This window comes from Oncorhynchus nerka, linkage group LG2, assembly GCF_034236695.1.
Source record: "Oncorhynchus nerka isolate Pitt River linkage group LG2, Oner_Uvic_2.0, whole genome shotgun sequence".
NCBI classification, from domain to species: Eukaryota; Metazoa; Chordata; class Actinopteri; order Salmoniformes; family Salmonidae; genus Oncorhynchus; species Oncorhynchus nerka.
In genome coordinates this window covers 90,902,724-90,916,542 of record NC_088397.1, presented here as the reverse complement: position 1 = coordinate 90,916,542, position 13,819 = coordinate 90,902,724, and the positions used below count along the sequence as shown (strand labels likewise).

At 38.3% G+C, this 13,819-nt stretch overlaps 1 protein-coding gene across 1 annotated transcript in view; it reads right to left on the bottom strand.

The window, feature by feature from the left end:
- Positions 1-12,946, bottom strand: part of LOC115125417 (semaphorin-3D-like) — a 158,682-nt gene extending 145,736 nt beyond the window's left edge. Inside the window, exon 1 of the mRNA XM_065004325.1 lies at positions 12,795-12,946. The gene's annotated coding sequence lies outside the window, so the exon portion shown is untranslated. The remainder of the gene's footprint in view (positions 1-12,794) is intronic.
- Positions 12,947-13,819: the final 873 nt, after the last annotated feature.

Sequence of the window (13,819 nt, the reverse complement as noted above, 5' to 3'; positions counted from 1 at the left end):
TGATACATAGACTACAGTACATGATACATAGACTACAGTACATTATACATAGACTACAGTACATTATACATAGACTACAGTACAGACTACAGTACATTATACATAGACTACAGTACATTATACATAGACTACAGTACATGATACATAGACTACAGTACATTATACATAGACTACAGTACATTATACATAGACTACAGTACATTATACATAGACTACAGTACATGATATAGACTATAGACTACAGTACATGACTACAGTAGACTACATAGACTACATTATACATAGACTACAGTACATTATACATAGACTACAGTACATGATACATAGACTACAGTACATTATACATAGACTACAGTACATTATACATAGACTACAGTACATGATACATAGACTACAGTACATTATACATAGACTACAGTACATGATACATAGACTACAGTACATTATACATAGACTACAGTACATTATACATAGACTACAGTACATTATACATAGACTACAGTACATGATACATAGACTACAGTACATTATACATAGACTATAGACATAGACTACAGTACATTATACATAGACTACAGTACATTATACATAGACTACAGTACATTATACATAGACTACAGTACATTATACATAGACTACAGTACATGATACATAGACTACAGTACATTATACATAGACTACAGTACATTATACATAGACTACAGTACATTATACATAGACTACAGTACATTATACATAGACTACATACATTATACATAGACTACAGTACATTATACATAGACTACAGTACATTATACATAGACTACAGTACATTATACATAGACTACAGTACATTATACATAGACTACAGTACATTATACATAGACTACAGTACATGTAGACTACAGTACATTATACATAGACTACAGTACATTATACATAGACTACAGTACATTATACATAGACTACAGTACATTATACATAGACTACAGTACATTATACATAGACTACATTATACATAGACTACATTATACATAGACTACAGTACATTATACATAGACTACAGTACATTATACATAGACTACAGTACATTATACATAGACTACAGTACATTATACATAGACTACAGTACATTATACATAGACTACAGTACATTATACATAGACTACAGTACATTATACATAGACTACAGTACATTATACATAGACTACAGACATAGACTACAGTACATTATACATAGACTACAGTACATTATACATAGACTACAGTACATTATACATAGACTACAGTACATGATACATAGACTACAGTACATTATACATAGACTACAGTACATGATACATAGACTACAGTACATGGTATATAGATTACAGTACATTATACATAGACTACAGTACATTATACATAGACTACAGTACATGATACATAGACTACAGTACATGGTATATAGACTACAGTACATTATACATAGACTACAGTACATGATACATAGACTACAGTACATTATACATAGACTACAGTACATGATACATAGACTACAGTACATTATACATAGACTACAGTACATTATACATAGATACATAGACTACAGTACATTATACATAGACTACAGTACATTATACATAGACTACAGTACATGATACATAGACTACAGTACATTATACATAGACTACAGTACATGATACATAGACTACAGTACATTATACATAGACTACAGTACATTATACATAGACTACAGTACATTATACATAGACTACATACATTATACATAGATACATACAGTATATAGATTACATGATACAGTACATTATACATAGACTACAGTACATTATACATAGACTACAGTACATTATACATAGACTACATGATACATAGACTACATTTATACATAGACTACAGTACATTATACATAGACTACAGTACATTATACATAGACTACAGTATGATACATAGACTACAGTACATTATACAGTACATTATACATAGACTACAGTACATTATACATAGACTACAGTACATGATACATAGACTACAGTACATTATACATAGACTACAGTACATGATACATAGACTACAGTACATTATACATAGACTACAGTACATTATACATAGACTACAGTACATGATACATAGACTACAGTGATACATAGACTACAGTACATTATACATAGACTACAGTACATTATACATAGACTACATAGACTACAGTACATTATACATAGACTAGACTACAGTACATTATACATAGACTACAGTACATTATACATAGACTACAGTACATGATACATAGACTACAGTACATGATACATAGACTACAGTACATTATACATAGACTACAGTACATTATACATAGACTACAGTACATGGTATATAGACTACAGTACATGATACATAGACTACAGTACATTATACATAGACTACAGTACATGATACATAGACTACAGTACATGGATTACAGTACATTATACATAGACTACAGTACATTATACATAGACTACAGTACATTATACATAGACTACAGTACATGATACATAGACTACAGTACATGATACATAGACTACAGTACATTATACATAGACTACAGTACATTATACATAGACTACAGTACATGATACATAGACTACAGTACATGGTATATAGATTACAGTACATTATACATAGACTACAGTACATTATACATAGACTACAGTACATGATACATAGACTACAGTACATTATACATAGACTACAGTACATGATACATAGACTACAGTACATTATACATAGACTACAGTACATTATACATAGACTACAGTACATTATACATAGACTACAGTACATGATACATAGACTACAGTACATTATACATAGACTACAGTACATTATACATAGACTACAGACTACAGTACATGATACATAGACTACAGTACATTATACATAGACTACAATACATTATGCATAGACTACAGTACATTATACATAGACTACAGTACATTATACATAGACTACAGTACATTATACATAGACTACAGTACATTATACATAGACTACAGTACATTATACATAGACTACAGTACATTATACATAGACTACAGTACATTATACATAGACTACAGTACATTATACATAGACTACAGTACATTATACATAGACTACAGTACATTATACATAGACTACAGTACATTATACATAGACTACAGTACATTATACATAGACTACAGTACATTATACATAGACTACAGTACATGATACATAGACTACAGTACATTATACATAGACTACAGTGATACATACATATACATAGACTACAGTACATTATACACATAGACTACAGTACATTATACATAGACTACAGTACATGATACATAGACTACAGTACATGATACATAGACTACAGTACATTATACATAGACTACAGTACATTATACATAGACTACAGTACATGATACATAGACTACAGTACATTATACATAGACTACAGTACATGATACATAGACTACAGTACATGATACATAGACTACAGTACATTATACATAGACTACATTATACATAGACTACAGTACATGATACATAGACTACAGTACATACATAGACTACAGTATAGACTACAGTACATTATACATAGACTACAGTACATTATACATAGACTACAGTACATGATACATAGACTACAGTACATTATACATAGACTACAGTACATTATACATAGACTACAGTACATTATACAGTACATAGACTACAGTACATGATACATACATACTACAGTACATATACATAGACTACAGTACATTATACATAGACTACAGTACATTATACATAGACTACAGTACATTATACATAGACATAGACTACAGTACATTATACATAGACTACAGTACATGATACATAGACTACAATACATGATACATAGACTACAGTACATGATACATAGACTACAGTACATTATACATAGACTACAGTACATGATACATAGACTACAGTACATAGACTACAGTAGACTACAGTACATTATAGACTACAGTACATTATACTAGACAGTACATTATACATAGACTACAGTACATTATACATAGACTACAGTACATTATACATAGACTACAGTACATGATATACATAGACTACAGTACATTATACATAGACTACAGTACATTATACATAGACTACAGTACATGATACATAGACTACAGTACATGATACATAGACTACAGTACATTATACATAGACTACAGTACATTATACATAGACTACAGTACATGATACATAGACTACAGTACATTATACATAGACTACAGTACATGATACATAGACTACAGTACATTATGATACATAGACTACAGTACATTATACATAGACTACAGTACATTATACATAGACTACAGTACATAGACTACAGTACATGATACATAGACTACAGTACATGATACATAGACTACAGTACATTATACATAGACTACAGTACATTATACATAGACTACAGTACATTATACATAGACTACAGTACATGATACATAGACTACAGTACATTATACATAGACTACAGTACATTATACATAGACTACAGTACATGATACATAGACTACAGTACATTATACATAGACTACAGTACATGATACATAGACTACAGTACATGGTATACATAGACTACAGTACATTATACATAGACTACAGTACATGATACATAGACTAGACAGTACATTATACATAGACTACAGTACATTATACATAGACTACAGTACATGATACATAGACTACAGTACATTATACATAGACTACAGTACATTATACATAGACTACAGTACATTATACATAGACTATACATGACTAGACACAGTACATTATACATAGACTACAGTACATTATACATAGACTACAGTACATTATACATAGACTACAGTACATGATACATAGACTACAGTACATGATACATAGACTACAGTACATACATATACATAGACTACAGTACATTATACATAGACTACAGTACATTATACATAGACTACAGTACATTATACATAGACTACAGTACATTATACATAGACTACAGTACATGATACATAGACTACAGTACATTATACATAGACTACAGTACATGATACATAGACTACAGTACATTATACATAGACTACAGTACATTATACATAGACTACAGTACATGATACATAGACTACAGTACATGATACATAGACTACAGTACATTATACATAGACTATACATTATAGACTACAGTACAGTACATGATACATAGACTACAGTACATTATACATAGACTACAGTACATTATACATAGACTACAGTACATGATACATAGACTACAGTACATGATACATAGACTACAGTACATTATACATAGACTACAGTACATGATACATAGACTACAGTACATGATACATAGACTACAGTACATGGTATATAGACTATAGTACATTATACATAGACTACAGTACATGATATATAGACTACAGTACATGGTATATAGATTACAGTACATTATACATAGACTACAATACATTATATATAGACTACAGTACATTATACATAGACTACAGTACATGATATATAGACTACAGTACATGATATATAGACTACAGTACATTATACATAGACTACAATACATTATATATAGACTACAGTACATTATACATAGACTACAGTACATGATATATAGACTACAGTACATGATATATAGACTACAGTACATGGTATATAGACTACAGTGCATTATATATAGACTACAGTACATGGTATATAGACTACAGTACATGATACATAGACTACAGTACATGATATATAGACTACAGTACATGGTATATAGACTACAGTACATGATACATAGACTACAGTACATGATATATAGACTACAGTACATGGTATATAGACTACAGTACATGGTATATAGACTACAGTACATGGTATATAGACTACAGTACATTATATATAGACTACAGTACATGATATATAGACTACAGTACATGATACATAGACTACAGTACATGGTATATAGACTACAGTACATTATATATAGACTACAGTACATGATACATAGACTACAGTACATGATATATAGACTACAGTACATGATACATAGACTACAGTACATGATACATAGACTACAGTACATGGTATATAGACTACAGTACATTATATATAGACTACAGTACATGGTATATAGACTACCGTTCAAAAGTTTGGGGTCACTTTGAAATGTCCTTGTTTTTGAAAGTAAAGCAAATGTTTTGTAAATAAATTGTCCATTAAAATAACATAAAATTGATCAAAAATACAGTGTAGACATTGTTAATGTTGTAAATTACTATTGTAGCTGCTTGTTCACGGTAAACACAAAGCATATTGGGACATGTTGGTTGTGGCAGCAGGGTAGCCTAGTGGTTAGAGTGTTGGACTAGTAACCAGAAGGTTGCAAGTTCAAACCCCTGAGCTGACAAGGTACAAATCTGTCGTTCTGCCCCTGAACAAGGCAGTTAACCCACTGTTCCTAGGCCGTCATTGAAATAAGAATTTGTTCTTACTTTCTTAAATAAAGGTCAAATAAAATAAAACATGGGTTGTAGTAAATGATGCTCAATCAGTCTGGAAGGCTGTGTAACTAGCTCCTGGGAATGATTCCCCGCAGATGGATATACCACACTGTACGGCACTATAAACATCTGTCTCTTTATGTCAAACAGTCTGGAAGGCTGTGTAACTAGCTCCTGGGAATGATTCCCCGCAGATGGATATACCACACTGTACGGCACTTTAAACATCTGTCTCTTTACAGTCTGGAAGGCTGTGTAACTAGCTCCTGGGAATGATTCCCCGCAGATAGATATACCACACTGTACGGCACTATAAACATCTGTCTCTTTATGTCAAACAGTCTGGAAGGCTGTGTAACTAGCTCCTGGGAATGATTCCCCGCAGATGGATATACCACACTGTACAAACAGTCTGGAAGGCTGTGTAACTAGCTCCTGGGAATGATTCCCCGCAGATAGATATACCACACTGTACGGCACTATAAACATCTGTCTCTTTATGTCAAACAGTCTGGAAGGCTGTGTAACTAGCTCCTGGGAATGATTCCCCGCAGATGGATATACCACACTGTACGGCACTTTAAACATCTGTATCTTTATGTCAAACAGTCTGGAAGGCTGTGTAACTAGCTCCTGGGAATGATTCCCCGCAGATAGATATACCACACTGTACGGCACTATAAACATCTGTCTCTTTATGTCAAACAGTCTGGAAGGCTGTGTAACTAGCTCCTGGGAATGATTCCCCGCAGATGGATATACCACACTGTACGGCACTTTAAACATCTGTATCTTTATGTCAAACAGTCTGGAAGGCTGTGTAACTAGCTCCTGGGAATGATTCCCCGCAGATGGATATACCACACTGTACGGCACTATAAACATCTGTCTCTTTATGTCAAACAGTCTGGAAGGCTGTGTAACTAGCTCCTGGGAATGATTCCCCGCAGATGGATATACCACACTGTACGGCACTTTAAACATCTGTCTCTTTATGTCAAACAGTCTGGAAGGCTGTGTAACTAGCTCCTGGGAATGATTCCCGCAGATGGATATACCACACTGTACGGCACTTTAAACATCTGTCTCTTTATGTCAAACAGTCTGGAAGGCTGTGTAACTAGCTCCTGGGAATGATTCCCCGCAGATGGATATACCACACTGTACGGCACTTTAAACATCTGTCTCTTTATGTCAAACAGTCTGGAAGGCTGTGTAACTAGCTCCTGGGAATGATTCCCCGCAGATGGATATACCACACTGTACGGCACTATAAACATCTGTCTCTTTATGTCAAACAGTCTGGAAGGCTGTGTAACTAGCTCCTGGGAATGATTCCCCGCAGATGGATATACCACACTGTACGGCACTTTAAACATCTGTCTCTTTATGTCAAACAGACACTCGTGGAAATAAGATATAGTGATAATTCACGATGTCACCCTTGAATAGAGATTGTAAACGTGAGAAGAGATATATTTTGTTGTACCATTTTTGACATATGCAAGAGGACGCAATTCTGTTTCTCACGAAAATGGACGACAAAGTAGACATTCTATTCTCATTCAGTTCTATTGATACTCAATATCAACTCAGAAATGCGTTTCAATTTCAAACAATGACTTGGAATATGTAGATAACAGGACTTCAAGTACGGGAGGATGAAAATAAATCAATGTTCATCGGGTATATCAGGTCGGCTATTGTTTGCTAGCTTGTGGCCGAGGCAGCTCAGTTACCGTTGGAGCAGGGCACCAGCCAGATAAGCATTGTGAAGTGTGAACACTGCACTGGAGCACCCACTGAGAGAGTGAAGTACCAGGCTAGATGTTCTCTACACTAGAGAGTGAAGTACATAGAGACTCTATAGTGAAGTACATAGAGACTCTGTAGTGAAGTACATGGTTAGATGTTCTCTACAGTAGAGAGTGAAGTACATAGAGACTCTGTAGTGAAGTACCTGGCTAGATGTTCTCTACAGTAGAGAGTGAAGTACATAGAGACTCTGTAGTGAAGTACCTGGTTAGATGCTCTCTACAGTAGAGAGTGAAGTACATAGAGACTCTATAGTGAAGTACCTGGTTAGATGCTCTCTACAGTAGAGAGTGAAGTACCTGGTTAGATGCTCTCTACAGTAGAGAGTGAAGTACATAGAGACTCTGTAGTGAAGTACCTGGCTAGATGTTCTCTACAGTAGAGAGTGAAGTACATAGAGACTATGTAGTGAAGTACCTGGTTAGATGTTCTCTACAGTAGAGAGTGAAGTACATAGAGACTCTGTAGTGAAGTACCTGGCTAGATGTTCTCTACAGTAGAGAGTGAAGTACATAGAGACTCTATAGTGAAGTACCTGGTTAGATGCTCTCTACAGTAGAGAGTGAAGTACATAGAGACTCTGTTGTGAAGTACCTGGCTAGATGTTCTCTACAGTAGAGAGTGAAGTACATAGAGACTATGTAGTGAAGTACCTGGCTAGATGCTCTCTACAGTAGAGAGTGAAGTAAGAGCGTCTGCTAAATGACTTAAATGTAAATGTAATAGAGACTCTGTAGTGAAGTACCTGGTTAGATGTTCTCTACAGTAGAGAGTGAAGTACATAGAAACTCTGTAGTGAAGTACCTGGCTAGATGTTCTCTACAGTAGAGAGTGAAGTACCTGGTTAGATGCTCTCTACAGTAGAGAGTGAAGTACATAGAGACTCTGTAGTGAAGTACCTGGTTAGATGCTCTCTACAGTAGAGAGTGAAGTACATAGAGACTCTGTAGTGAAGTACCTGGCTAGATGTTCTCTACAGTAGAGAGTGAAGTACATAGAGACTCTGTAGTGAAGTACCTGGCTAGATGTTCTCTACAGTAGAGAGTGAAGTACCTGGTTAGATGTTCTCTACAGTAGAGAGTGAAGTACATAGAGACTCTGTAGTGAAGTACCTGGTTAGATGCTCTCTACAGTAGAGAGTGAAGTACATAGAGACTCTGTAGTGAAGTAACTGGTTAGATGCTCTCTACAGTAGAGAGTGAAGTATATAGAGACTCTATAGTGAAGTACCTGGTTAGATGCTCTCTACAGTAGAGAGTGAAGTACATAGAGACGCTGTAGTGAAGTACCTGGCTTAGATGTTCTCTACAGTAGAGAGTGAAGTACATAGAGACTCTGTAGTGAAGTACCTGGCTAGATGTTCTCTACTGTGGAGAGTGATCAGCTCTCTACATCAGAGGTTTAACATGTTTATCATATATGCATAGTCACTTTAACTATACATTCATGTACATACTACCTCAATCAGCCTGACTAACCAGTGTCTGTATGTAGCCTCTCTACTTTTATAGTCTCGCTACTGTATATAGCCTGTCTTTTTACTGTTGTTTTATTTCTTTACTTACCTGTTGTTCCCCTAATACCTTTTTTGCACTGTTGGCTAGAGCCTGTAAGTAAGCATTTCACTGTAAGGTCTACACCTGTTGTATTCAGCATTTCACTGTAAGGTCTACACCTGTTGTATTCGGTACACGTGACAAATAAACTTTGATTTGATTTGATGTGTCACTGACAGCATACTCAAACTCTCCAAGCATCTAGTGCTGTTTCTCTCTCTCTCTCTCACGCTCTCTCTCTGTCTCTCTCTCTGTCTCTCGCTCTCTCTCTGTCTCCCTCTCTGTCTCTCGCTCTCTCTCTCTGTCTCTCTCTCTGTCTCTCGCTCTCTCTCTCTCTCCTGCGCGTGCGCTCTCTCTCTCTCTCTCTCTGTATCTCTCTCTCTCTCTCTCGCGCGTGCGCGCTCTCTCTCTCTCTTCATCTCTCTGTCTCACTCTCTCTCTCTCTCTCTCTCTCTCTCTCTCTCTCTCTCTTCATCTCTCTCTCTCTCTCCCTCTATCCAAGTAGGTTAAATTATCTTTCCCCTTTTCCCTTGTTAGGTTCCTACGTCAAACTATTCTTCCAGTGGCACTGAGATAAGAGGAAAGACACAATGCAGAGATACAGTCATAGGAAAGAGAGGGAAGCAACGCAGACTGAGGAAAGGCACAACGTAGCCACAGTCACAGACTGAGGAAAGGCACAACGTAGCCACAGTCACAGACTGAGGAAAGGCACAACGTAGCCACAGTCACAGACTGAGGAAAGGCACAACGTAGCCACAGTCACAGACTGAGGAAAGGCACAACGTAGTCACAGTCACAGATGGAGGAAAGGCACAACGTAGCCACAGTCACAGATGGTGGAAAGGCACAACGTAGCCACAGTCACAGATAGAGGAAAGGCACAACGTAGCCACAGTCACAGACGGAGGAAAGGCACAACGTAGCCACAGTCACAGATGGAGGAAAGGCACAACGTAGCCACAGTCACAGACTGAGGAAAGGCACAACGTAGCCACAGTCACAGATGGAGGAAAGGCACAGCGTAGCCACAGTCACAGACGGAGGAAAGGCACAACGTAGCCACAGTCACAGACGGAGGAAAGGCACAACGTAGCCACAGAGGAAAGGCACAACGTAGCCACAGACGGAGGAAAGGCACAACGTAGCCACAGTCACAGACGGAGGAAAGGCACAACGTAGCCACAGTCACAGACGGAGGAAAGGCACAACGTAGCCACATTCACAGACGGAGGAAAGGCACAACGTAGCCACAGTCACAGACGGAGGAAAGGCACAACGTAGCCACAGTCACAGACGGAGGAAAGGCACAACGTAGCCACAGTCACAGATGGAGGAAAGGCACAACGTAGCCACAGTCACAGACGGAGGAAAGGCACAACGTAGCCACAGTCACAGATGGAGGAAAGGCACAACGTAGCCACAGTCACAGACGGAGGAAAGGCACAACGTAGCCACAGTCACAGACGGAGGAAAGGCACAACGTAGCCACAGAGGAAAGGCACAACGTAGCCACAGACGGAGGAAAGGCACAACGTAGCCACAGAGGAAAGGCACAACGTAGCCACAGACGGAGGAAAGGCACAACGTAGCCACAGTCACAGACGGAGGAAAGGCACAACGTAGCCACAGTCACAGACGGAGGAAAGGCACAACGTAGCCACAGAGGAAAGGCACAACGTAGCCACAGAGGAAAGGCACAACGTAGCCACAGAGGAAAGGCACAACGTAGCCACAGACGGAGGAAAGGCACAACGTAGCCACAGAGGAAAGGCACAACGTAGCCACAGACGGAGGAAAGGCACAACGTAGCCACAGTCACAGACGGAGGAAAGGCACAACGTAGCCACAGAGGAAAGGCAAGGCACAACGGAGGAAAGGCGTAGCCACAGAGGAAAGGCACAACGTAGCCACAGACGGAGGAAAGGCACAACGTAGCCACAGTCACAGACGGAGGAAAGGCACAACGTAGCCACAGTCACAGACGGAGGAAAGGCACAACGTAGCCACAGAGGAAAGGCACAACGTAGCCACAGAGGAAAGGCACAACGTAGCCACAGAGGAAAGGCACAACGTAGCCACAGACGGAGGAAAGGCACAACGTAGCCACAGAGGAAAGGCACAACGTAGCCACAGACGGAGGAAAGGCACAACGTAGCCACAGTCACAGACGGAGGAAAGGCACAACGTAGCCACAGAGGAAAGGCACAACGTAGCCACAGACGGAGGAAAGGCACAACGTAGCCACAGAGGAAAGGCACAACGTAGCCACAGACGGAGGAAAGGCACAACGTAGCCACAGTCACAGACGGAGGAAAGGCACAACGTAGCCACAGAGGAAAGGCACAACGTAGCCACAGACGGAGGAAAGGCACAACGTAGCCACAGTCACAGACTGGGGAAAGGCACAACGTACAATCACAGGACTAAACAACAGTCTGACGAACAGTTTGTACAGAGGAGTCAACTGCCATAACAGGATGTCATATAGACAATCACTGCACCTTACTCATATCAGCCAGGACCAGAGATTTTTTTTAGGGGTGGTTCACTGTATTCTCTATGCTACTGGTTCTAAACTTACTCTGTGTTTTAAGCTTCAATATCTTCCATTGTAAATGGATATTCCTCGAAAATCAACATAGTAAATGTCTCAATGTAGACATTGAGCTTCTCCCTGAATCTCAGTCACACACACATTGGAATATATTCGGCAGTTTACACGTTTATAAACAGAGCAAAATAAATTGTGAAATAATTTTGGTAGGCTATTGATTGATCTAAAATAGATGTATAGCATAATCTCATAAATCATGTGCTTTACAGATTTTACCTGCCAACAATATCCTCATAGTCTGCCTCACAAAATTGAAAGAGCCGTTTCAAAAATCAAAGTTAATGTCAGAAAGTAAACTTTTCCGCAACTTACCAGACTCTTTATTTCTTGAAAGTGATTTCTGAAGAAGAGTTATTCCAGTCCAAATCTAACGTAGACGGGCTCCTGATACAGTGACAGGGTGAAACGATCTGCCGCAGGGTTTGAGAAAGAGAAGCGACGTGAGATGACTCCACATTGTCGCGTTCCACACGTTATAAACAAACTCCGCATGTTGGGCTGGGATCGTGAAGGCCACTCCTCCGGTAGGTAGTCCCTCTCTCCATCATCCTCGGCTGCGCTTCCCAGCTCCCTCCCGCTCTGTCGCCAATCAAATATCTGCTCATTACACTCATGACGCACATCGAGTGGGAACAATATTATGTGTTTGTGCAGGTGTATCTAGCACATTATGATAAAGTATTGGTTGGGTACTATAATAACGGGCCTAGACAAGAAATTCATTTTCTCCACATTAAATCAAATCAAAGTTTATTTGTCACGTGCGCAGAATACAACAGGTGTAGACTACAGTGAAATGCTGAATACAACAGGTCTACTAGACCTTACAGTGAAATGCTGAATACAACAGGTCTACTAGACCTTACAGTGAAATGCTGAATACAACAGGTCCACTAGACCTTACAGTGAAATGCTGAATACAACAGGTGTTGACTACAATGAAATGCTGACTACAACAGGTCTACTAGACCTTACAGTGAAATGCTGAATAAACAGGTGTTGACTACAGTGAAATGCTGAATACAACAGGTGGCCTTACAGTGAAATGCTGAATACAACAGGTGTTGACTACAGTGAAATGCTGAATACAACAGGTGGCCTTACAGTGAAATGCTGAATACAACAGGTGTTGACTACAGTGAAATGCTGAATACAACAGGTCTACTAGACCTTACAGTGAAATGCTGAATACAACAGGTCCACTAGACCTTACAGTGAAATGCTGAATACAACAGGTCCACTAGACCTTACAGTGAAATACTGAATACAACAGGTCTACTAGACCTTACAGTGAAATGCTGAATACAACAGGTCCACTAGACCTTACAGTGAAATGC